The following is a 25,834-nucleotide window of genomic DNA, read 5'->3' on the forward strand; positions in this document are numbered from 1 at the left end:
CTGAAGGGATGGTGCCAGGTTTCCTCCAGACGTGACGCTTGGCATTCAGGCCAAAGAGTTCAATCTTGGTTTCATCAGACCAGAGAATCTGGTTTCTCGTTGTCTGATAGTTCTTTAGGTGTCTTTTGGCAAACTCCAAGCAGGCTGTCATGTGCCTTTTACAGAGGAGTGGCTTCCGTCTGGTGACTCTACCATAAAGGCCTGATTGGTGGAGTGCTGCAGAGATGCTTGTCCTTCTGGAAGTTTCTCCCATCATCAGATCTTTCAGAGTGACCATCTGGTTCTTGGTCACCTCCCTGACCAAGGCACTTCTCCCCCGATTGCTCAGTTTTGTTATGCGGGTGAGTGAGGACCCAAAAGTGCTATAACAGAAACAGAGTCTTTTAATGTCAAAACACAGGGAAGACATAGATCCTCTTCAGATGTATCGATTGACAACATAGACAACCCGCAGAGAGGGCGACAAATAAATCATAAAGTCCTCTGATCTTAACAGGAGAGTCCCCTACTAGCAGCAGAGGAGAATAGCAGGGTTAGCGGCGACAGACTGCTGGTCTCTCCGGGTAGGCGCGGGTTGTAGAGGACAGAGGTACCTGATCACACGTAGCATCTGATGAAGAGGCAGATTACGACAGGACAAGGGTGAAGCAAACGAGAATCTGACAAAGACAGAAGCAGAAACAGAGAGAGAAATAGAGACCTAATCAGAGGGAAAAAGGGAACAGGTGGGAGAGGGTAAACGAGGTAGTTAAAGGAGATGAGGAACAGCTGGGGGAAGGAAAGGAAGAGAAGGTAACCTAATACGACCAGCAGGGGGAAACGAAGTGAAGAGAAAGAACAGGAACAAGACATAACATGACAATACATGACAAGTTTGGCCAGGTGGCCAGCTCTAGGGAGAGTCTTGGTGGTTCCAAACTTCTTTCATTTAAGAATGATGGAGGCCACTGTGTTATTGGGGACCTTCAATGCTGCATAAATGTTTGGTACCCTTCCCCAGGTCTGTGCCTCGACACAATCCTGTCTCGGAGGTCTACGGACAATTCCTTCAACCTCATGGTTTGGTTTTTGCTCTGACATGCACTGTCAACTGTGGGACATTATATAGACAGGTGTGTGCCTTTCCAAATCATGTCCAATCAATTTAATTTACCACAGATGGACTCCAATCAAGTTGTAGCAACGTCTCAAGGATGATCAATGGAAACAGGATCCACCTGAGCTCAATGTCTAGTCTCATAGCAAAGGGTCTGAATACTTAAAACCTGTTTTCACTTTGTCATTATGATGTATTGTGCGAGGGACAAAAATAATTGCATCCATTTTAGAATAAGGCTGTAACGTAACAAAATGTGGAAAAAGTCAAGGGGTCTGAATATTTTCTGAACCCGCTGTATATATCACGGTCACAAGGCATATAAATTAACAGGTTATAGAGAAAACAATTCAAATATCACAACACATAGGGTAAAGTTGCTTCAGGCCTCCACACTATTCCTTATTTAGACCAATAGATGGAGTCATTGTACTGTGTTTCTTTATTTCTCATATACTATGAGCAGCTCCATAATGTTGTCCGTTGTATTCTGTGTTTTTTAATTCATGCGAGGAGGCCTGCTTGCTGCTTCTGTCTATCACCAACCTCTTCACAAGAAATTGTCTCGACTCAGGGTCTGACCTCATCAGCAGGTAAAGACTTGGGTAAGACAGGGTGAAAATGTCATGACAAATAGGCATGGATTTATGCTAACAGTGCTTGTTTCGCAGTGTTTCTTTCCTGCACAGTGTTTGTGAAAAGTGATTATACGGTCTTTCTGCAACATAAGAACCCTTTAAAACCCCCAGTCACATAACTTCATGCACTCAAAATACACCGGCAGGACCATACCAGAAATGTATGTTTTGTTCACTTCTCTGACTACCACTTCTTGTGGAGTGTACCCCTTGTTTAAACAGCTGGGGACAGAGCTGGTGTTAGGGCTGTTCCTGAACGTGAACCCAGAGTGAGATTACAGGCTCGGTACCCTACACGGGCACAGTGAGATTACAGGCTCGGTACCCTACACTGGCACAGTGAGATTATAGGCTCGGTACCCTACACGGGCACAGTGAGAATACAGGCTCGGTACCCTACACTGGCACAGTGAGATTACAGGCTCGGTACCCTACACTGGCACAGTGAGATTACAGACTCTGTACCCTACACGGGCACAGTGAGATTACAGGCTCGGTACCCTACACTGGCACAGTGAGATTAAAGGCTCGGTACCCTACACGGGCACAGTGAGATTACAGGCTCGGTACCCTACACTGGCACAGTGAGATTACAGGCTCGGTACCCTACACGGGCACAGTGAGATTACAGGCTCGGTACCCTACACGGGCACAGTGAGATTACAGGCTCGGTACCCTACACTGGCACAGTGAGATTAAAGGTTCGGTACTCTACACGGGCACAGTGAGATTACAGGCTCGGTACCCTACACTGGCACAGTGAGATTACAGGCTCGGTACCCTACACGGGCACAGTGAGATTACAGGCTCGGTACCCTACACTGGCACAGTGAGATTACAGGCTCGGTACCCTACACTGGCACAGTGAGATTACAGGCTCGGTACCCTACACTGGCACAGTGAGATTAAAGGCTCGGTACCCTACACGGGCACAGTGAGATTACAGGCTCGGTACCCTACACTGGCACAGTGAGATTAAAGGCTCGGTACTCTACACGGGCACAGTGAGATTACAGGCTCGGTACCCTACACTGGCACAGTGAGATTACAGGCTCGGTACCCTACACGGGCACAGTGAGATTACAGGCTCGGTACCCTACACTGGCACAGTGAGATTACAGGCTCGGTACCCTACACTGGCACAGTGAGATTACAGGCTCGGTACCCTACACTGGCACAGTGAGATTAAAGGCTCGGTACCCTACACGGGCACAGTGAGATTACAGGCTCGGTACCCTACACTGGCACAGTGAGATTACAGGCTCGGTACCCTACACTGGCACAGTGAGATTATTAATATATGTTCTATTGTCGGATACACCAGATAGGTGCAGTGAAATGTGTTTTACCCATAGTAGTACGGCGCCCGTGGAGCAGGGTTAAGTGCCTTGCTCAAGGGAACATTGACAGATTTGTCACCTTGTTGGCTCAGGTATTTGGTTACTGGCCCAACCGCTAGGCTACTTGTACCCTACAATGGCACGGCGAGATCAGCCTCTGCCACCCATACTGTAGATTTACCCCTCTTAGACATGCTGCTCACACTGGGCCTCAATTTAACACATATTTTAGTCTCACTTTCTTTCAAAGAACTTCCTGCCCCCTTTGCACATACAGTATATTATTTGATCAGAATGTGACCGTAGACCTTTCAACCCGCTGTCCTTCCCTTACAGGGATCATCTCATCTCTGGCTTCTGCACAACGCTGGAGGCAAAAGACAAGCTCATGGACATCATTAAAAACAAGCTGGAGTGTGAGAGACAGGGGTGAGTCCATAAACATGTTGTCATAGACACATACCTTGTGATCACATGTGGTGGGTCTTCTCTCCTCACTTTCATTGTCACTGGCTCTCAAAGCTCTATCACTTTCTCTCTCTCTCTCTCTCTCTCTCTCTCTCTCGCTCTCCTCCCCTGTCTCTCTCCCCCCTCTTTCTCTCTCTCTCCCCCTCTCTCTGAATAGCCAATCAGGTGAGTCCACTATATTGCTTGTTATCTCATCTCTCTCTCTCCAATTCATGATCTGAGCTCTAGGGGGAGTAGCATGCCCACGTCTCTATAGACGTCTGAATGTAAAGGGAACATCGTGTCTTTTTCTAGACTTATTATAGCCAATTGGGATCTCCTTGTGGCACGCAGTGACAATTACTTTCTTTCTTTCTAAGTTGTTTACAATGATACGTCAGTATTTTCCCATATTCCCCACTTTCTGAAATCAAGCATGAGTATACAGATATCAACTCTATTTGTATTTTCCTTCCCATCCCAATGTATATTATCTCTGATATTAGGAAGGGTATTAATCAAAGCAGGCCTACAATCTCAGTCAGTGTTTATGATGCAGTTTCTGAAATGTATGGATTGTGTGACTAAAAATAAGTTATTGAATATCGTATTATGGATGTTTTTAGTAATAGAGCTGTCAGCCAATAGATTATTGTCTTACTCCCATCGCCAATTCATTATGGTCCAGTTGATGACATCCATCTTGGAATAGTGTGACCTCATGCCTCTTTACGCATCAACTACAGCCCACGAGGGGAATTGATTGGGCTTAAATTGATTGACCCTCTTGTGTTTTCTGTGTGAGTGGAAAAAGTAATAGCTTGCATTTGCAATGGCTTAAATTGTGTGCTAGGATGTTGTGTAATGTCTTTTTCATGTTTTTTTTTAACACTGAGTGAGTGTGTACAGTTAGTGTACAGTTCTCAATTAAAGTTGTATTTTTTAATTAGGAAAAACCCATAGTCAATTGGACTGATGTAAAGATCTCTCCCTGTGTGAGTCCTGACCTGGAGATGTCGTTAATAAGAAGCGGCTTGGGACTTCAATCAGCCAGTGAGGCGCCGACACAACTAAGAGCAAGAAAAAACAATTACAAGTGTTGAGATTAATCAGACACAAACAGGTGATAATAGATGCATATTTAATACTAATAGCTCATGAATATCAATCTGTCGTACAGAGTGAACTGTCAGGGTGGGGAGGGGAGGATGGAGAGAGGGAGGATTGCGAGGGAGAGGAGGATAGAGGAAGGGAGTCGGGAGGGGAGGATGGAGAGGGAGATGATGAATAGAGAGAGGGAGTCGGGAGACGGAGGGGAGGATGGAAAGGGAGAGGGAGAGAGAGGAATAGAGAGATGGAAGAGGGAGAGGTAGGATAGAGCGTGGGAGGATAGAGAGAGGGAGTCGGGAGAGGGAGAGGAGGATAGAGAGTGAGATGGAGGAGAGGATCTAGAGGGAGAGGATGGCGAGAGGGAAAGGTTGGAGAGAGAGAGGGAGAGGGAGAAGAGGGGAGGAGGAGGAAGGGAGAGGAGAGGAACCCAGCTCCCAGTAGACCTCCCCCTCTCGACAGGTGGATGAATAATGCATACTTACACGCCCAGGTTATGATTGGTAATTGATTGAGGCATAAACACTGATGATGCAGGGCTGGAGTTGGGTGGAGGAGAGGGGGGGGGTTCGTCATGGGTGGAGGGAGGTTCGTCATGCCGTCCCCTCACCTGAGGAAAAGCAGCTCCGCCACAACAATAACAATACCAGGAGAGTGAGAGAGAATGAAAGAGAGAGTGGGAGAGAGAGAGGGGGAGGGAGAGACAGAGAGAAGACAAAAGTGGGTTAGCGAGAGAGAGAGTGAGAGGAAGATAGAGTACTTTAACCAAGACCCAGGCAGCCAGCCAGGCATCATAGCCGCAAGGCCTCACCTGGCATCATTAAGGTGGCGGATTAAGATTCCCGAGCTGTCGGAAAGACGTGAGTAATCCTCTCAAATGGAACGAGGGAGTGTGCAGCGGCATTTTAAGCCTGTCCTGTTGTCGCTTGCTGGTGGAATATTAACTCTGAGGTCAGTGAGTCTTACTGTTCTCTACAATGACCTGACTGGGGATGATGTGGCTGAGCTAGTTTCCACTAACACTGTCAGACTATTGCCGGACTCTTTCTTTCCTACTGCACTCATTCACTTAGCCCTGGACTCTTGGACTCTCACACTTCATTCTGGAACCCATAGAAGACTTTATATTCCAGGACAGTTGCTGCATCACCTTTGTGCCAGCCTATGATCAGAGATGGAGTCGAGACAGCAACTGTTGAGATCCAGACCCATCTTTGCCCCATGTTGTGTTTATTTATTTCCCTCAGAACTTTGTGCCCAGAGCCCCGGCCAGGTGAGCCCATATGCTGTCTGCTAATGTGGTTATACATAAAACATCCACATCTGGCCTGCTGCCTGCCTCACTGGCTGGTAGCAGGATGTGCATGTCACTGGGAATAAGTACTAGGCCTGGTGAGGGGTTGTAGTCTACCGGGGACCTGTGATACAAGATTGTAGCTCCTCGGCTTCAATCAGCCATCTTTAAATGCCAGGAATCGCGAATACAGACATCCTAAATATGTGAGGTCACTAGCTTCCCTTTTAGACTTCCACTAAACCATAGAACTAGTGTACACATTGAGGAGATTTTCTTCCACTCGGTTTTTGATAGTTCATTGGAATCAAATGTATCTTCCCAGTCTTCAAATAGTTGTATTAGAATCGTATTAACCCAGATTCTCTGTCCCTGTACCATGATCAGTATTTCTTTCAGAGAACAAGGATCAGTATTCAGAAATGGGTTTTGTCTAGCACTCTGCAGAGTGGTGACACGTTAAGCAATGTTTTTCAAAGCCTGTGTTTATGTGTGTGTGTGTGAGTGTCCATGCTTGAGTGAGAGTGTGTGTGTGTGTGTGTGTGTGTGTGTGTGTGTGTGTGTGTGTGTGTGTGTGTGTGTGTGTGTGTGTGTGTGTGTGTGTGTGTGTGTGTGTGTCCATGCTTGAGTGAGTGCGTGTGTGACCTGTAGACATGCTCTCTGCTCTGCTTTGAGAGGAGGCTCTCTCTATCTCCCGCTGGTAAACAGGAAGCAGATTCTCTATAATGACACATCAGTGCCTCTCTGTGATGGACTTAATGCCTTAACAAACCCCCCACTGCCTCTAATTGAGTTAATGCAAGAGGGACAGAGGAGAGGAAGAAGGAATTCTTCCTCGGGATTCTCTCTCTGTATTGTGCCAGTCGAACACTAGTCATTAAGAGTGATGATTGCTGATTGCATACCAAATGTATGTTGCTATAATTAAATACCTCAGTTTGTTCCTGCCATGTTCATGTCTCTAGGATTTCTAGGAAAAGCAACCACTGATGTTGAGTTATAGTCAAATTATTGCCCTCACAATGCAATGCCAGTCTCCTACTGTTTGATTCCCTCCAAAGGACACTACTCTGGGAGGCTTCCACATTCCCACGGGTTACGCTGCGACCTGGAAGTGTTGCAGAGGACTTCCTGCCAGAGAGTTGGGGTGGAAGGTGAGGAAACTCTTCTCTTATTGCTTTTACAGTAGCATTATTCACTTTTCCTCTCAAACAGTGCATCAAAACAGTGCATCAAAACAGTGTAGCAAAACAAAAGGGAATGAGCTCTCAGTGGAGGCACGCTCTGGGCCTGAGTGTCTTGTCCTGTCTGTGTACCTCTGTCCGTGCCGCTAGCCAGACTGCAGCTGGAGCTAATCATTATTCTCTCTCTCGCTCTCTTTTAGAATATAGCCTTTCTATCTCTCTCTCTCTCTCTTCTCTAATACCTTCAGAATATAGCCCTTGTAATGTAAGGATTTGATGTTTTTGCCATGATTGGATGTTGAGATCGAAATGAAAGTTTCCATTATGCTGATGATCACATACTTTTCCTGGGTCAATCGAGCTGCCATCTGGCATTATAGTTTTATAGGAGGAACTTCTATATTGTGAGCTTATCTTGTCCTCTTCTGAAGGATTTAACTTCGAAAGGTGGTCCTCTTTAGCTCAGTTGGTTCTAAGCTGACATATGGAATTGTTTTGAGGTCATACCATGGATCATTTTGCTATTTCATTTAGAATTTTAGGACCCCTTTAGATACAAAAAAATATATATATTTGATAAAATATTGAATTTGGCCTTTTACTAATACTTAATAGCACATTCATAAATGTCAAAAAAAGAATAAGGTTTTGAAGTGTCTGTCCTATATCTTGGCGATATAAGACAGCTCAGAAAATATATATATATATTTCCACATATTAAACCCCTTATTTTTGTTGGCACAAAATTACCTGTATACTTCCGTTCATTTGTATGGGTTTAGATGAGTCACTTATGTGAGTCCTAGAGCAAAACGAAGAACCCCATCCTGTTTGTGAGAATCTCCCCTTCCCATATTGGGGTCACATTAGTTTGTATCCCCAAATGGATCGGACGCTACAATCAGAAGTTGGCACATCGACGGCACTGACTTCAGACGACTCTCCTGACACTTAATATTGTGGAGTAGCTACAATGTTGTTGATCTTCAGTTTTTTCCTGTCACAGCCATTAAACTCTAACTGTTAAATGTCACCATTGGCCTCATGGTAAAATCCCTGAGTGGTTTCCTTCCTCTCCGGAAACTGAGTTAGGAAGGACACCTGTATATCTGTAGTGACTTGGTGTATTGATACGAATATGAATACCTTCACCATGCTCAAATGGAAATTCAATATTTTTTACCAAGGTGCCCTTCTTTGCGAGGCATCCTGCCTAAATGACTACCAACCCGTAGCACTCACGTCTGTAGCCATGAAGTGCTTTGAAAGTCTGGTCATGACTCACATCAACACCACTATCCCACTCCAATTTGCATACCGCCCCAACAGATCCACAGATGATGCACGCTCTACTGCACTCCAAACTGCCCTTTCCCGGTCAAAAGGAACACCTATGTGAGAATGCTGTTCATTGACTACAGCTCAGCATTCAACACCATAGTGCCCTCCAAAGCTCATCAATAAGCTAAGGACCCTGGGACTAAACATCTCCCTCTGCAACTGGATCCTGGACTTCCTGACGGGCCGCCCCCAGGTGGTAAGGGTAGGTAACAACACACCCACCAAAGAAGTCAAGGGATGTGAGAAACTCCCTTATTCCCACTGATTAGTATTTGAATATATGTTCCCTTTGGTCTCCATTGCTGGGTCGATTATTGTTCCCATGTCCTTTGGTGGTGTGAGTACCTATGCGTTGCTGCAGCTGTTACGCTGCGTGCTTTATATATTGTGTATTATGACTGTTCAACGAGGTATACCATCGCTCTTTTGTTTGGGTACAGCCCAGTGTTTTTGTATACGTGTTTGTTTTGGGTGTATTAAAAACCCCTATTGTGTATTCCTGCGCCTGTCTCCAAATACTTCATATCAGTGTGACAGTTGCGAATTGTTAGATATTATACTCCACTGTTGGAGCTAGGAACACAAGCATTTCTCTACACCCGCAATAACATCTGCTAAGTATGTGTATGCGACCAATAACATTTGATTTGATATTCCTAGCACGCAATGACTTCATCAAGCTTGACCCCACAAACTTGGATACATTTGCAGTTCGTTTTTGTTGTTTTTCACATCATTTTGTGCCCAATACAAATGTATGGTAAATAATGTAGTGTCATTTTGGAGAATAGAATAGATTTTTTTTAACACTTCTACATTAATGTTAATTCTACAATGATTACGGATAATCCTGAATTAATCATAAATAATGATCACTGAGAAAGTTACAGAGGGTCAAAGATCATACCTCCAAGACATGCTAACTTAGTATGTCTTGGGGTTATGATCTTTGACCCTCAGAATTGTATCTCTTATGATTATTCACGATTGATTCAGGATTATCCGTATTCAAGGTAGCAGACACACTAAGTGTTATTCATTTTATAAAGTCATTATTGCTAATCTTTATCAAGGGTGTCAATAATTTTGGACCCCTCTGTATCAGTGGAGGCTGCTGAGGGGAGGACGGCTCATAATGTCTGGAACAGAGCAAAATGGAATCCACACTTAGTGTGGATACCATGTGTTTGGTGTATTTGATCCCGTTCCACTCCAGCCATTACTATGAGCCCGTCCTCCCGAATTAAGGTGCCAACAACCTATTGTGCACTGTTTATACTGTATGTCCTTAACAATTGCACAAGTCTCATACATAGAAAATATGGGTTCTGTCAAGAGAAATCATACCATCCCTAATCATAACCATTCAATATTCTCTCCAATATTTTTCCTCCGCATATTTATCTAATTATCTTATGTTGACTCAAATAATAGCAGAACGCTGTCCTTCATTTTCTTTAGATGAATCAGAAGTACTACAGGGGAGGGGAAATATGAGTCAACCGTGGTAATCTGTTGATTAGCCATGAGTCAACTGTAGCTTCAAATGCCTGGGTGCAGTGAGTGAGTCTCTCTAGTCATTTCTACACTGCTGCAGTTATAGAGCATGATGCCCATGGCTAATCAACAGAACAGCGTGTAAAAACTCTCTCTTCCTGTCCACTTTCCACACCGGCAGATGGAGGCTTAATTTTCCCTGGAGGGTCCACCACTGCCCACCCCCATCCCAACCCCAACTCCGTGCCGTCCCCAGGCCTCTCTCCTCTCACTGAGCTCTGCTACCACCCCCCCCTCAACCTGTCATCCCCTCTCAGTGGTCCAATTCCCTGCCCCCAGCAGAGGCCGTCACAGCTGGTGATATGGGAACAGGAAGTGAACTGCCACTCACTGTGACCTCATACAGGGCAGCCAGGCCAGGTCTCATCATGCATCAAACCCTGCAGCAGTGGGAAGCATCCGTGGGCTTCCGACTGACAATGAGGCCAGTTTGATTCACTCTCTCCACCTTTCTGTCCTTCTATTATTCTCTCTCTCACCGACCCCCCCCCCCCTCATCATCATCATCAGAGCACCTACCGTGTTGCTGCTGTATAATTTCATGGTATGAATTTCACACATTATCATGCACTTATCAGACATTATCACAGTGTTACCACAGAATTTCACTGTAACTCTATCATGACTGTATGACTGAATGTTGTCTCTTACCAGATCCTTGGGCTCTAAGCATTGACAGCCTTATCAACATTATCTCTGATACTCAGTTGTTCTCGTGATAGAATAGAGATCAAGACTAATCCCCTAGATATACAGACGCTTGTGAAAGTCTACACATTCCTTGCACAGTCTTCACATTTTTCTGCCTTAATATTACATGTAAAAATGGATTACGTTATACATATTTTTCTTACCAATCTACACAACCTACTCCACAATTTCAAAGGGAAAGAAAAAGAATAGAACATTTTCCTAATGAATAATAATACAAAACCAAAGATGTGTTGATTGTGTTTGTCTTCACAACCCAGAGTTAATACTTGGTGGATGCACCTTTGGCATCCATTACAGCTATAAATCCTTTTGAATAAGATTCTACCAACTTTTCATAAATCTTAGAGCAACATATATCCAAATTGCTCAAGCTCAGTAAATTCTGCAGGCAATCATTGACGGACAGCAACATTCAAACCTCTCTGATTTTCAAGCATATTTAAATCAGGACTGAGACTAACCCACTCAGGAACACACAACACCTCTTGGAAAGCCATTCTGGTGTGTCTTTGGCATTACAATTTGCGTAATGGTCCCGCTGAAAAATATTTTAAAAACTCCCAGGGTTTGTTTCGCAGAATACTGAGACATCTTTTCTTCTTTTTACCTGGGTTTTGCTCCATTCATATTTATTTTGATTCGGAGAAACCCCCCAGTCCCTGCCAGTAACAAGCATACCCATAACTTGATGCCACCACAAAACTTGAAAATACAGAAGGCGTCACTCTATCGTGTTGCGTTAGATTTGATGCAAACCTGTTTTTCATTTAGGTCAAAAGGTACATTTATTTGATGTTTGTCTTGCGTGTAATGCCTGAACATATATTACAGAGATGTAGCACATAGTGAAGGGTCTGAATACTTGAAACAGGGTTATAAATGCTTTGTGAAGCCTTAATTGAATATGATTTATTAGGCCTTTATTAAGCGGTGCTTATGCCACCCTTTATAAAGCATAGGTTTATGTCATATTTGACATTGGTGGTTATGTCACACAGTTATGCCACATTTATGAACCCTTTATAAAGCATGACATACGGTTCTAGATGATTTGTAACACGTTAATGTAGTGTTTATGAAGGCTTTATAAGCTGCACTTAATTTAAAGCGGGACCAAATGTAACGTGAGAATTGCATTGAGAAAGGAAATGATTTGTTATGAACGTGTATTGTAATGTGAAACATGGATTTCTAGGTGAAACACTAAGTTTGGTGAAACTGTACGATTTTGTGTGTTCTTAGTCTGTTGAAATTGTGCTTAGCGTTTTCAAACAAACTGCCTTTTGGATTATCTGTTTTGAATTTTGTACTCAGAGTTGTGAAAATGTACGACATAGGTGTGGAAATTGCACCAAACCGACAAAAAAAAAACAGCATCCTTTTTTCATACAGTGTTGACTGTAACTTGACATGAACAATTTTTGTAGAATTTGTATCCAATGATAGGTTGTGAACATGTTAAGAAATATGTCGGTCCTACAGTTTTATTATCCTTATACAGTACGTGCGTCGGATAAATCATCAGAAATGGGGGTAATGTAAAGCAGTTGACTGCCATTTCTGCCCCATGTAACATTATACAAGACCACCTTTTCTTTACGTGACTTGTCAACTGATACATTATCACCTGTCCCTCTGCTTGAAATGTATCAACTTAGTGTATTAATACAATTCAGATGATTGACATATATTGTCACATTCAAACCAGGTATTTCAGCAGTGCATTGTATACTACAAGTATAATTCCAAATGGTAGAATATATATAGACTCTTACAACTTTGTCCTATTGATGCACACTGGCTGATGGAGAATGATTGGCGTATTATTTACAGCCACGTCCATATTTGGTTTTACCTTCAACCATAAATGTATGTCAAATTGATGCATTTATGAGGTAAACATATAGAAATGTATAGTGTTCAGCAGTTATCAAACTAAATACATTAACTAGGCACTACATACTGTTGGTTCAATAGTTATCCGTTTTGAGCAGTTTGATTAAGTTCATTGTGTTGTTAACAAATTAGAATAGAATTTTTGAAAAGCAGATACATAGATTGAATATGTATCCAAATTGAAAGAGTGATTTGGTGCAGTGAACAAGTGACTTGTGAATTTGTTTGTTGTACTCAGTCAATTGAAAATGTGCTTAGAGTTTTGAAACATCAGTTTTGATTTTTGCGCCAAAGTGCTAAAAAAAATAAACATTCAGGGGGGGGGCATTAGAACCCATTTTCATAAACAATAGGGGGGAAATTATATACAATAGGGGGAAATGATATAAATGATATACATTTTCATAAATGGACTGTCCGTTATCTAGTACTATTTTTTAAAGCATTGCAAAAACAAGAGGGAAGGACTATGTTTATGTGTAATGTGGATGAGTTCAGAACTACACAGGCTGGTTTTCAATCAGGTTGAGTTTAATGGGAGAGAGTCCATATGCTGCATAGAAAATAAACCAGCTAATAGGGTTTATGTTGTTGTTTTTGTTGTGGTGTTGCTCAAGGGAGGAGATGTACAGTCTGTTGTGCTGTCTGCTTTTCATGCAGCAAAGAAAAAATAGGAAGTAATTCAGCCATTCATTTCCACTTCTCACTGTAGCACTGCACCACCTTCAGGACTGGTAGACTGGAATGTGACGTTTTAGGGAGGACAGTGGTGGAGAGATGGGGCTATCAACAATAAAGAAACGGCTTAGTACTGCTCTCTCTATCATCACTCCCAGAATAGAGGCAAGCTAATAAACAACCTATTTATGTGTTCATTTCACTTTTACTTTTTGACTCTTTGTTGGTTTGCCAGACATCCACCATTATCAGAGCCCCAAAGATTCCATTTCTCCATCTAGGCAGGAAGTTGACCTGGGGTAATGGAGTGTACCTGTATCTGCTACGCTTCTATTTCCTCTCAGATGAGCCGGACGCTCCTTTTGGCTGCTGTTGCTATGGTTTCCATGCAGCTGTGCAACAGATGTTGTGTGCAGCTGTGTGGGGCAGGGCAATGAACTTTGTTTGTCTCCAGCAGACAGCCTTGGTGTAACTGAACCCCTGTACCATAGACAGATAGCAGCCCGTTATTGAAGGAGGCCACATCAACGGTTGAGCTAACGTGTGCTAATGTGATTAGCATGATGTTGTAAGTAACAATAAAATGTCCTGGGGGGGGAACCATCATTTTGGAATGAGATGTGTCCACATACTTATCATACTTTTGGTAATGTAGTGTATCTGTGTTTGTATTAGTATTTATTATGGATCCCCATTAGCTGCTGCCTGGGGTCCAGCAAAATTAAGGCAGTTGAACAATTTTAAAAACATCACAATACATTCATAACAGATTTCACAACACATTAAGTGTGTGCCCTCAGGCCCTACTCTACTACCACATATCTACAACACAAAGTCCATGTGTACGTATGTGTATAGTGCGTATGTTGGATGCATGTGCCTATGTTTGTGTTGCTTCACAGTCCCAGCTGTTCCATAAGGTAAGGGACCTAGACATCTGCCCTGGGGAATTCATGATTATGTTGGAGAGGCTTCCATTAAAACTTCTTTGGGATCGGTGTCCCTTCCATGGGACAGTTGAGCTAACATAGGCTAATGTGATTAGCCTGAGGTTGTAAGTAACAAGACAATTTACCAGGACAAAAAAAATACAAAAGAACAGTTGGATTTTTCTTTGTATTATCTTTTACCAGATCTATTATGTTATATTATCCTACATTCCTTTCACATTTCCACAAAGTTTAAAGTGTTTCCTTTCAAATGGTACCAAGAATATGCATATCCTTGCTTCAGGGCCTGAGCTGCAGGCAGTTAAATTTGGGTATGTCATTTTAGGTGAAAATTTAAAAAAAGGTGCGTATCCCTCTGCGTTCTGTTAGACAGGTGCTCTTTATCCACAATATAACAGGGGGTATAAAGCCATAACACATACGTTTTTCCAGCAGCAGACTATGATGATAAAAAGATTGTGGGGGCTGTTTTGTTTGACTTCAGAGTGGCTTTTGACATTATCAATCAATTTATCTCCACCAATCATCAGTCATTTGTGTAAGTGCTGTGCATGCTGAATGCCCTTCCTTTTACTAACGTAAAACATTTAATGAAAAGTAACACAATAAATATAACAATAATGAGGCTATATACATGGGGTACCGGTACCAAATCAATATGCAGGGGTACTTTGTACATGGTATCTATGCATGAAGTGACTATGCATAGATAATAAACAGTGAGGAGCAGCAGTGTAAAACAAGGGGAGGGGGGGTTCATCGTAAATAGTCTGGGAGGCCATTTTATTATTGTTCAGCAGTCTTATGGCTTGGGGGTAGAAGCTGTTAATGAGCCTTTTGAACTTAGACTTGGCGCTCCAGTACCGCTTGCCATGCGGTAGCAGAGAGAACAGTCTATGACTTGGGTGACTGAAGTCTTAGACACATTTTTGGGCCTTCCTCTGACACCGCCTAGTATATAACTCCTGGATGGCAGGAATCTTGGCCCAAGTGATGTATTGGGCCGTACGCACTACCCTCTGTAGGGCCTTATGGTCGGATGCCGAGCAGTTGCCATACCAGGCGGTGATGCAACCGGTCAGGATGCTCTCGATGGTGCAGCTGTAGAAATTTTGGAGGGTCTGGGGACCCATGCCAAATCTTTTCAGTCTCCTGAAGGGGCAAAGGTGTTGTCATGCTCTCTTCGCGACTGTCTTGGTGTGTTTGGAGGGGCCCCCTGAGGGGCCCAATGTTGAGGATCAGCGTGGGAGATGTGTTGTTGCCTACCCTTACCACCTGGGGGCGGCCCGTCAGGAAGCCCAGGATCCATTTGCAGAGGGAGGTGTTTAGTCCCAGGGTCCTTAGCTTAGTGATGAGCTTTGTGGGCACTATGGTGTTGAATGCTGAGCTGTAGTCGATGAACAGCATTCTCACATAGGTGTTCCTTTTGTACAGGTGGGAAAGGGCAGTGTGGAGTGTGATTGAGATTGCGTCATCTGTGGATCTGTTGGGGCGGAATGTGAATTGGAGTGGGTGCAGAGTTTACGGGATGATGGTGTTGATGTGAGCCATGACCAAAGCACTTCATGGCTACCAACATGAGTGCTACGGGGCGGTAGTCATTTAGGCAGGTTACCCTCACTTTCTTGGGCACAGGGACTGTGGTAGTCTGCTTGAAACATGTAGGTATTACAGACTTGGTCAGGGAGAGGTTGAAAATGTCAGCGAAGACATTATTGTTGTCCATCTCTCTCAACCATACATTTTTTAAATTCCTCATCAATCCAGTGGGATTTAACAGTTTTTACAGTAATTGTGTTAATGGCTGCATGTTTATTAGTAACTGGGATAAGCAATTCCATATATGTGTCAAGTGCACCGTCTGGTTGCTTCTCGTTACACACCACGGACCAGCACATATATTACATCAACAACAACCCGATGGATTTGGATAATGCTTTAAAGCAGATTTCTGCAGCGTCTGGTTGATTCTCGTTACACACCACGGACCAACACATATATTACATCAACAACAACCCGATGGATTTGGATAATGCTTTAAAGCAGATTTCTGCAGCGTCTGGTTGATTCTCGTTACACACCACGGACCAGCACATATATTACATCAACAACAACCCGATGGATTTGGATAATGCTTTAAAGCAGATTTCTGCAGCGTCTGGTTGCTTCTCGTTACACCACGGACCAACACATATATTACATCAACAACAACCCGATGGATTTGGATAATGCTTTAAAGCAGATTTCTGCAGCGTCTGGTTGCTTCTCGTTACACACCACGGACCAGCACATATATTACATCAACAACAACCCGATGGATTTGGATAATGCTTTAAAGCAGATTTCTGCAGCGTCTGGTTGCTTCTCGTTACACACCACGGACCAACACATATATTACATCAACAACAACCCGATGGATTTGGATAATGCTTTAAAGCAGATTTCTGCAGCGTCTGGTTGCTTCTCGTTACACACCACGGACCAACACATATATTACATCAACAACAACCCAATGGATTTGGATAATGCTTTAAAGCAGATTTCTGCAGCGTCTGGTTGCTTCTCGTTACACACCACGGACCAACACATATATTACATCAACCCGATGGATTTGGATAATGCTTTAAAGCAGATTTCTGCAGCGTCTGGTTGCTTCTCGTTACACACCACGGACCAACACATATATTACATCAACCCGATGGATTTGGATAATGCTTTAAAGCAGATTTCTGCAGCGTTAGTGTGATCAATTCATGACGATGATTTCATTCCCGTGCTGTTTGTAACTACCCTGGTAGGTTGGCTGATAACCTGAGCCAGGTTGCAGGAACTAGTTACAGTTTGAAGCTTTCTCTTGAGTGGGCAGCCTGATGAAAGCCAGTCAATGTTAAAATCGCCCAGAAAATATAACTCTCTGTAGATATCACATACACTATCAAGCGTTTCACACGTTATTCAGATACTGACTGTTAGCACTTGGTGGTCTATAGCAGTTTTATGGGAGGCAGTTGAACCTGTAGCCATATTACTTCAACAGTATTTAACATGAGATCCTCTCTAAACTTTTGGTATTTCTGTCTTTTCTGTGGATCTTATAACCATGTATTGCTACCACTGTATCATCAAAGGTACTATCTAAGTGAGTTTCAAAGATTGTCAGAATATGAATGTCATCTGTTACGAGCAAATTATAGATTTTTATGAACCTTGTTTCTTAAACTACATATGTTAATATGGGCTATTTTTAGCACTTTTCTGTGATGATTGATTGTTTTTATTGCTTTACTGGGGAAATTAGCAGAGGTAGACATGCTCATGTTATTTATGTTAGTGCAGGGTGAGCTGCACACAGTGGACTTCCTACTAGGACACACTGCCTTAGTGCTAACAGTATCACTCTGGTTCATAGGCACATGATTACTGCATACAACAGCTGTGGGATCAGCAGAGGCATTTCAGGGCAGTAAAATAAATATAAATTAGGTTGCTTACATTGTGTCTTCCAACGCCCCTGGGATAATGTACATTTGCTGAATCATTATGACAACTCAGCGACACAATGGTACGGATTAAATGAGCTGGGCTTGGGTCATTGATAAGTCATTGTCTCAACGCAGCTTTATAATGCTGTGAAAGGATTCAGGAACCCAAATGGTTTGGGTGGATCCCATCCTTATGAAAATACGAGCTTTGTTTCCAGATGGTATCAAAATGGTCAATAAATGTTACACCCACAGAGCTGCCAAAGTCTCCTAGCCAGTTATGGAGGGATAAAAGTCTGCTGAACCGTTCAATGCCACGATTTAGGGAGGGCAGAGGGCCAGATATTATGGGGCGTTTGTTGGTGTCAAGTAGTGACCCAATATGTTCTTTAAAATCCATCTTCAGCTGTTCTGAGCTGCATTTCATAATGTCATTGAATCCCACATGAACTATGAGAGACTAAATTTCCTGATGCTGGTTTAAAATGCTTGGGAGCAACTTATTGATGTCCTGTACTCATGCGCCTGGATAGCACAACGTTTTTGCTCCAGGGACTGAGACATTTCTCACCATTGAACTGCCCAATACAACGTCCGGAGAAGGGAATTGAGAAATCTGCCCATTGCCCTCATTTAGTATGGGAGGTTGGTTCTCAGTTGTCAGGAGCTACTGGTCAGAAGCAGGTAAAGAGAGAGGATGATGGCAGCTCCTGCTGGTCCAGCCAGCTGCTTTATTGTTCTCTGTGTGAATCATGCAGCCATGAATTAGATTTATGATCCCTCCTGTTACAACGGTTCACTCTCCACATAAGGGAAATGCTTTAATGCTGGTTGATAGTTATTGTAGCACATTAGATCCAGGCTCCATTCTCAAATCCTCAATAATAGCAATTGTCATTTCTCAAGGTGCACTGGAGTTATGATAATGATAGAGGGGTTAATGCAGAGGTCTCCAACAAGTAGATTGTGAGATAACAGTAGGTTGCAGCCCACCTATGAGTAGCTCGCCAAACAATTCTGAAAGTACATGCAATTTTAACATGTTCCACTGCCAACTGTCATAAACAAATCTCACAAGTATCAGACACCACAAGCTCCCAGATACTATCTAATCAACACATTGACATTATCCCATCCCTGGTTGGCCACTATTGTCTTAAAATGCCATAATACTTTTAAAAAACACAATACTGTAATTAATGCCAATTGATTTCAGCAATATTGCTCTTGTTTATCACTCTCTGTGTAGCCAGCTGATGTGATAATCATCTTGTGGGTTGACAGAAATTGTCACGTTCTTTCAAAATCGAACCCAGAAGCAGACCAGGACAAAGAGAGTAGGAAGAAGGTGAGTGTTTATTTACAAGTGAATGTGAATGGGTAGATATATCCAGGTGGTGTAGCGGGCAGCGGTGGTGAGTTGATGAGAGTAAATAGGTGGATCCAACGGGGTAGCGGAATCCTCCGACGACCAGGCGGGAATGGGGTAAATGATCCGGGTGAGTAACTGAAGACAGAACAAACGGAGGTAAGTTTAAGGCAAGCAATACGTAAAAAACAACAAAACAAATTCTATCCAACTTGAGGCTGATACTATGGCACAACATACTGTTCATGGCTAACGATCCGGCAGGGAATGGATGTCAGGTCAGAGATTTTGAAGGGGAGAGGTGATGATCAGGACAGGTGTGCAGGTTACTGATGGGATACAGGTGCGGGTGAACATCGATCTCCCAACAAGCTAATTCGCCCGGCAACCAGACAGGGTGCGTTCCAGGACACCGGAAACACACTCCAGGACAGAAACACAGGCAAACACAGACTCAGGAAGCGGGATTCGTGACAGAGAAATATTTTTCCCAAAATCTTCTCAATTAAATGTTAACCACAAAGTAGGCTTACCTGGCAAAAGTGTATCATGGGTAAGTATATAATTTGCTTCTATTATTTGTTATTGCAAACTTTTTCATGAAATGAGTAGCAGCAGTACAGAACCATCGCTAGGCCGCACATTCCTCACTCACAAGATGCACAATTAAAGGGCCAGATGGGCAATTAAAGGGCCAGATGGGCAATTAAAGGGCCAGATGGGCAATTAAAGGGCAAGATGCACAATTAAAGGGGAATTACACTAAACAATCTATATTTGTTAATTTTCTTCCAGACCTAAAATAAATAGTCTTCTGATGTTATTTGGACTCAGAACATCCAATTTCGTTGTTTCTCTATGAACAATTGTAATTTTAGGAGTTAAAAATAAAACTGAGAACATCATTTGGGAAAATATAAAACAGAATTTTGGAAAACACAACAAAGATCTTATAGGGCCCCCCTTAGAGTTGTTTATTAACCATTCTTTTTACCAGGTATATTAACAGAAAACAGTGCACTACTTTATCTTGTACACTAAGCACCCGGGGAAGAGTTGCAAGGGAGAGGAGAAGAGAAGAACATTCCTATTTTAAAGCTAGAAAAAGTAGCTTGCGACGTGTTACATTTAAGTAGCTCTCATGCTAGAAAAGATTGGAGACCCCTGGGTTAATGAATATCAGATGTGACATTGTCTACAAAGCTTTTGTTATTTATTCATATTATTTAATATATTTCATCATCTAGCTAGGTTTCCATCCAATTCTATAATCTGCAGAAAATCAATATGTGCAATTTCCCACCAGAAATGTGTTTCCATCAAATTGACTTGTTCCGGATAAAAGGCTGTGCGTGATGACGAAGTGCACACAAAATGTACTATTTAAAAAATAAATGTATACCCCTTTTTCGTGATATCCAATTGTCCCATTGCTGCAACTCCCGTATGTACTCAGGAGAGGCGAAGGTCGAGAGCCATGCGTCCTCCAAAACACGACTCTGCCAAGCCACATTGCTTCTTGACACACTGCTCGGAAGCCGGTCACATCAATGTTATATTTGCTTTTATACTTACAAGACCATCAGGCTTGGTTGACTGAGCTGTTTTGTCGTGTAGTAATGTGGTACCTGCCTGTTTTTCCCTAAACCTTTATTTTAGCAGTACATGTGATTGAGATACTTAAAAAAAAATCATAACATCAGTAGGTGTCCAACGTAACAACAGGTGGTGGTGTGTTGGACACAGTCACTCATACAGATATAATGAGCTAGCCTGTCTGCATTCCTGGTTCTTGTAACCCGTTGACTACCTGTGCAATATTGCCATGAGCTCAGAACCACTTTTTCTTTTTTTTAGCAAACATGGTCCTGTTTTATCAATTGCTGTGCTGATCAATGGAGAGTTCCTTACCTCTGTCAAATTAATATGTAGCTTAAAGTTATGTTTGTATGTGTATTTATTTTTGCAATGAAAATGGTGACAGTGCAACAATACACATTTTCAATAGGCCTTTATCTACAAATACATACAGCCTAATATACTGTACATATTTATATATAGGAATATGTTATTTTAATAGCAGAACACTGTAAAGTCCATTACTCCCTATAAAGAGAATGAATTAGGCTGTTTGAGAAGGTTTGCCATTGAGCCCTCCATTATTGAATGTGAGCTGCAGATCTATGAATGAACCAGGGGGCATTTCTCCCTCTCCCTCTCTCTCTCACTCTCTCTCTCTCTTGCTCTCTCTCGATGGCACTCTCTCTCTCTAGCAGATAACTGTTGTCATGGCAACTGGCCGCCTGACTGTGTCTTTACCGATGGGGATTCCCCTATCAAAGGTTCCTCTAGGAGTTTTTGTACAGCAGCGGTGGCAAAGGCAGTCGGGGGGGCTCTTTGCTGGGGTGGCCCAGCAAATGTTGTAAATGACTACTGTAGCTGGAAACGGCTGATTATTTATGGAATATCTACATAAGCGTACGGAGGCCTATTGCCAGCAACCATCACTCCTATGTTCCAATGGCATATTGTGTTAGCTAATCCAAGTTAATAATTTTAAAAGGCTAATTGATCATTAGAAAAGCCTTTTGAAATTATGTTAGCACAGCTGAAAACTCTTGTCCAGATTAAAGAAGCAATAAATCTGGCCTTCAGACTAGTTGAGTATCTGGAGCATCAGCATTTGTGGATTCGATTACAGGCTCAAAATGGCCAGAAACAAAGAACTTTCTTCTGAAAATCGTCAGTCTGTTCTTGTTCTGAGAAATGAAGGCTATTCAATGCGAGAAATTGGCAAGAAACTGAAGATCTCGTACAATGCTGTGTACTACTCCCTTCATAGAAAAGCGCAAACTGGCTCTAAGCAGAATAGAAAGAGGAGTGGAAGGCCCCGGTGTGCAACTGAGCAAGAGGACAAGTACATTGTTAACCAGTTTGAGAAACAGACGCCTCACAAGTCCTTAACTGGCAGCTTCATTATATAGTACCTGCAAAACACCAGTCTCAACGTCAACAGTGAAGAGGCGACTCCGGAATGCTGGCCTTCTAGGCAGAGTTGCAAAGAAAAACCATATCTCAGACTGGCCAATAAAAAGAAAAGATGGGCAAAAGAACACAGACACTGGGCAGAGGAAGATTGTAAAAAAGTGTTATGGACAGATTCATCTAAGTTTGAGGTGTTCAGATAACAAAGAAGAACATTTGTGAGATGCAGAAAAAATGAAAAGATGCTGGAGGAATGCTTGACGCCATCTGTCAAGCATGGTGGAGGCAATGTAATGGTCTGGGGGTGCTTTGCTGGTGGTAAAGTGGGAGATTTGTACAGGGTAAAAGGGATCTTGAAGAAGGAAGGCTATCACTCCATTTTGCGACGCCATGTCATACCCTGTGGACGGCGCTTAATTGGAGCCAATTTCCTCCTACAACAGGACTATGACCCAAAACACAGCTCCAAACTATGCAATAACTATTTAGGGAAGAAGAAGTCAGCTGGTATTCTGTCTATAATGGAGTGGCCAGCAGTCACCGGATCTCAACCCTATTGAGCTGTTGTTGGTACATCTTGACCATATGGTACGTAAGAAGTGCCCATCAAGCCAATCCAACGTGTGGGGGGTGCTTCAGGAAGCATGGGTGAAATCTCTACCTCAACAACTAGAATGCCAAAGGTCTGCACGGCTGTAATTGCTGAAAATGGAGGAATCTTTGACGAAAGCAAAGTTTGAAGGACACAATTATTATTTAAATTACAAATCATTATGTATAACCTTGTCAATGTCTTGACGATATTTCCTGTTCATTTTGCAACTCATTTCATGTATGTTTTCATGGAAAACGAGGACATTTCTAAGTGACCCCAAACCTTTGAACAGTAGTGTACTGTAGGTCATAGGGTGCCATTTGGGACTCAGATTCTGAAATATTCATCATGCAAAGAGAAGCTTGGCTTCTGACCAGAGTATTGACTGACTTGATCCTGTGTCTTTTCACCAAATGTTATGGGTCTTACTTTCTAGGAAAGAAAGCCAGCTCAGGGGTCATCAGTCTGTGTGATGATAAGTCCCTGTGTCTCTATGCCCTTCACCGCACTGCAGACAGAGGAGCTGTAGAGGATCCTCCCCCACCCCCCCTTCATCAGCTGAGGCAGGGGGGCAGGGGGGCAGGGGGCTGCTCCGCTCTGACTCACTTCTGAATCCTCCCCCTCCCCAGGGTTTCATGGGAGAGAGCAGCATCCCTCTCACAAACACACACTCAGACGTTAACACAAACAGAGACATTCCACACAAACACACACACACACAAGTGCACACACACAAACATACACCAATGGACATTGCATGGATGCAAAGAGACATATCGATAAACAGACATGTAAGAGATATGTAGACTACAGTACTTCAATCATAAGGCTAATATAACATAAGAATGGAGGCACAGCCATAGATTGATTTAAAATCGTTCATTTTATATGAATATGAATCATTGCGGCCACTCCAAAAAATATGATTACATGAATAAAACATTTTGTCGAGATGTGCTTCTATTTTTTATTTTATTTTATTTCACCTTTAAAACGATAGTGCGTGATTTTCGCAATTTAGGCCCTTTTTCTACTTACCCAGAGTTAAATGAACTAATGGATACCAACTTTATGTCTGCATGCAGTTCGATGGAAGTTGCTAACTAAGTGCAATTGCTATCTAGCGTTAGCGCAATTGCTAACAGCATGCTAGCTGTTCCTCTAAGCTTCTAGTCATTGTGCTAGTTAGCAATGGTTTGTGAAACTACCTTCAACTTCCTTTAAACTGCAGGTAGAGACATACAAATTGTATCTATGAGTTCAACTGACTCTGGGTAAGTGGGAAAAGTGCTTAGTTACCTAATCTTGCACTGTTACACTGATAAATTTGATGTTATTTTAATGGACAAAAAAAAAGAGCTTTTCCTTCAAAAACAAGGACATTTCTAAGTGACCCCAAACTTTTGAACGGTAGTGTATGTAGGGCTCTATCTTGGGAACAGGGTTCCATTTTGGATGCAGACAGAGCCTCTCCTTCTCTCCTTATCACCTGCCTCTTCAAATCAATCAACTCGCTCTTTGAGGACCAACATCCTTCCTAGAGCCTCTTCATTTACATAAACCCTTTGACACTGTAGTGCTTTCATCAACATACGGAGAACAGTATATAATCCAGACTGGGGTTCTCTCCCTCTTGTCCTGATTGCTGCCGCACTCCTCTTCAGGCCTCGTCGTGTTCAATTAATGCAGAAGGAAAAATAATGACCCACCTCTTTTTGATGGTGTCCATTGCTCTCTTCCCGTTATTGAGTTCTTCTTCTCTTTCTCTCCTCTGCTTTCTCATCTCTCTCCCCTTTCTCTCCTCTCTTAGTTCCTGTCTTTTCTCTCTGTCCTTGTCTCCTCAGTGGACATCAGATGGAGTGAACAAGGTGCTGGGTTTCAGTCAGCTCTGAGGCTGGATCAGCCCTCTAAGCAACACTAATGACTGTCCGGTCAGGTTATAAAATGTCATGCATGGACCACAACCCTGATCTCAGCAGTCAGGAAGGCAGGGTAATCTCACCTCTAGGGCCCACTGACAATAGTACACCACTCAGCCTGGAGTAATCATGCTGTAAGGCAAACAATCATTTCTTAGAATGTGGAATCTCTCGAATAAACTTGCTTGTCTCCATAACTTGCTTGTTGGGACCGAGAAGAATATATAACTCGCAGCTGTGGAAACATGATCTGTTCTATCATACAGAGGGACTGGAGAGGAGGAGATGCTTGTGTGAAAACACATTGGCCTGAAGAAGGATGACAGTGAGACGTCCTGCTGCAGCTCATTCACACCTAGTAGTCACCGACAATGTGTGCTGTGCAGGAAGAGAGAAGAGAGGACCCCAAGAACACCATTCTCAGTGTAACACATCTAACGTTCGATACGACGATGATAATGGCCACATATCATTTTACAGGAAAACATTCGGCATGCATCTCTCTTTCTGAAAAAAACAGACGTTCTAAAGACTCAAACGTTCTAAGCAGTCGTCATTCTGGCAGACATTCTGACTGAACGACGACGGTTGTATACGTTCAGCTATTGTTTGTGTGGGCTGTTTTCAACCTCTGTTTGTTTCCCGGAGACTGTGATATGCTTGACCGCTGAGGGGTATGACATGTCATTCATCTGCAGGTGTGACTCATAGCAGAGTCCTGGACCCCTCCCTGCATCATAGTGACTGACTGCATACTCACTGGTACACACTGATAGAGATGGTGAGGCAACATTCATGTCTTATATGCCTGTATGTTAGGTTGAGTGTAAAAAAAAGACGAATCAATATACTGTGTATGTTTCCCTACACTCTGTGGCATCTAAAATACTGTATGTTTGTTCAACGTGGTTTACATTATCACAGTTGCACAACTCCCAGGAAGTACAACAAAGGGGATGGAAAACCATTTCACACATTATAATAACAGTGCTGAAGCTGACCACAGCATCCGATGATCCGGTTGGAAAACACAGCTCTGCTGGATTTTGGAAGCCAGCCACTCAGAACCTGCACTTCATCTCAGTCCACTTAGTGCATTAGTCCACACTCCTGTCTCAGAGTAAAGCCAATATGCTTCCTCTCACTCGGCTTCCTTCCTGTAATACTAGTGGAGAAAGAGAGCTGAAGTATATTCAAAAACGTGTTAGTTAATATGTGTGGTGCGGAGACGAGTAGGTTCCT

Source organism: Oncorhynchus nerka, linkage group LG4 (assembly GCF_034236695.1).
Source record: "Oncorhynchus nerka isolate Pitt River linkage group LG4, Oner_Uvic_2.0, whole genome shotgun sequence".
NCBI classification, from domain to species: domain Eukaryota; kingdom Metazoa; phylum Chordata; class Actinopteri; order Salmoniformes; family Salmonidae; genus Oncorhynchus; species Oncorhynchus nerka.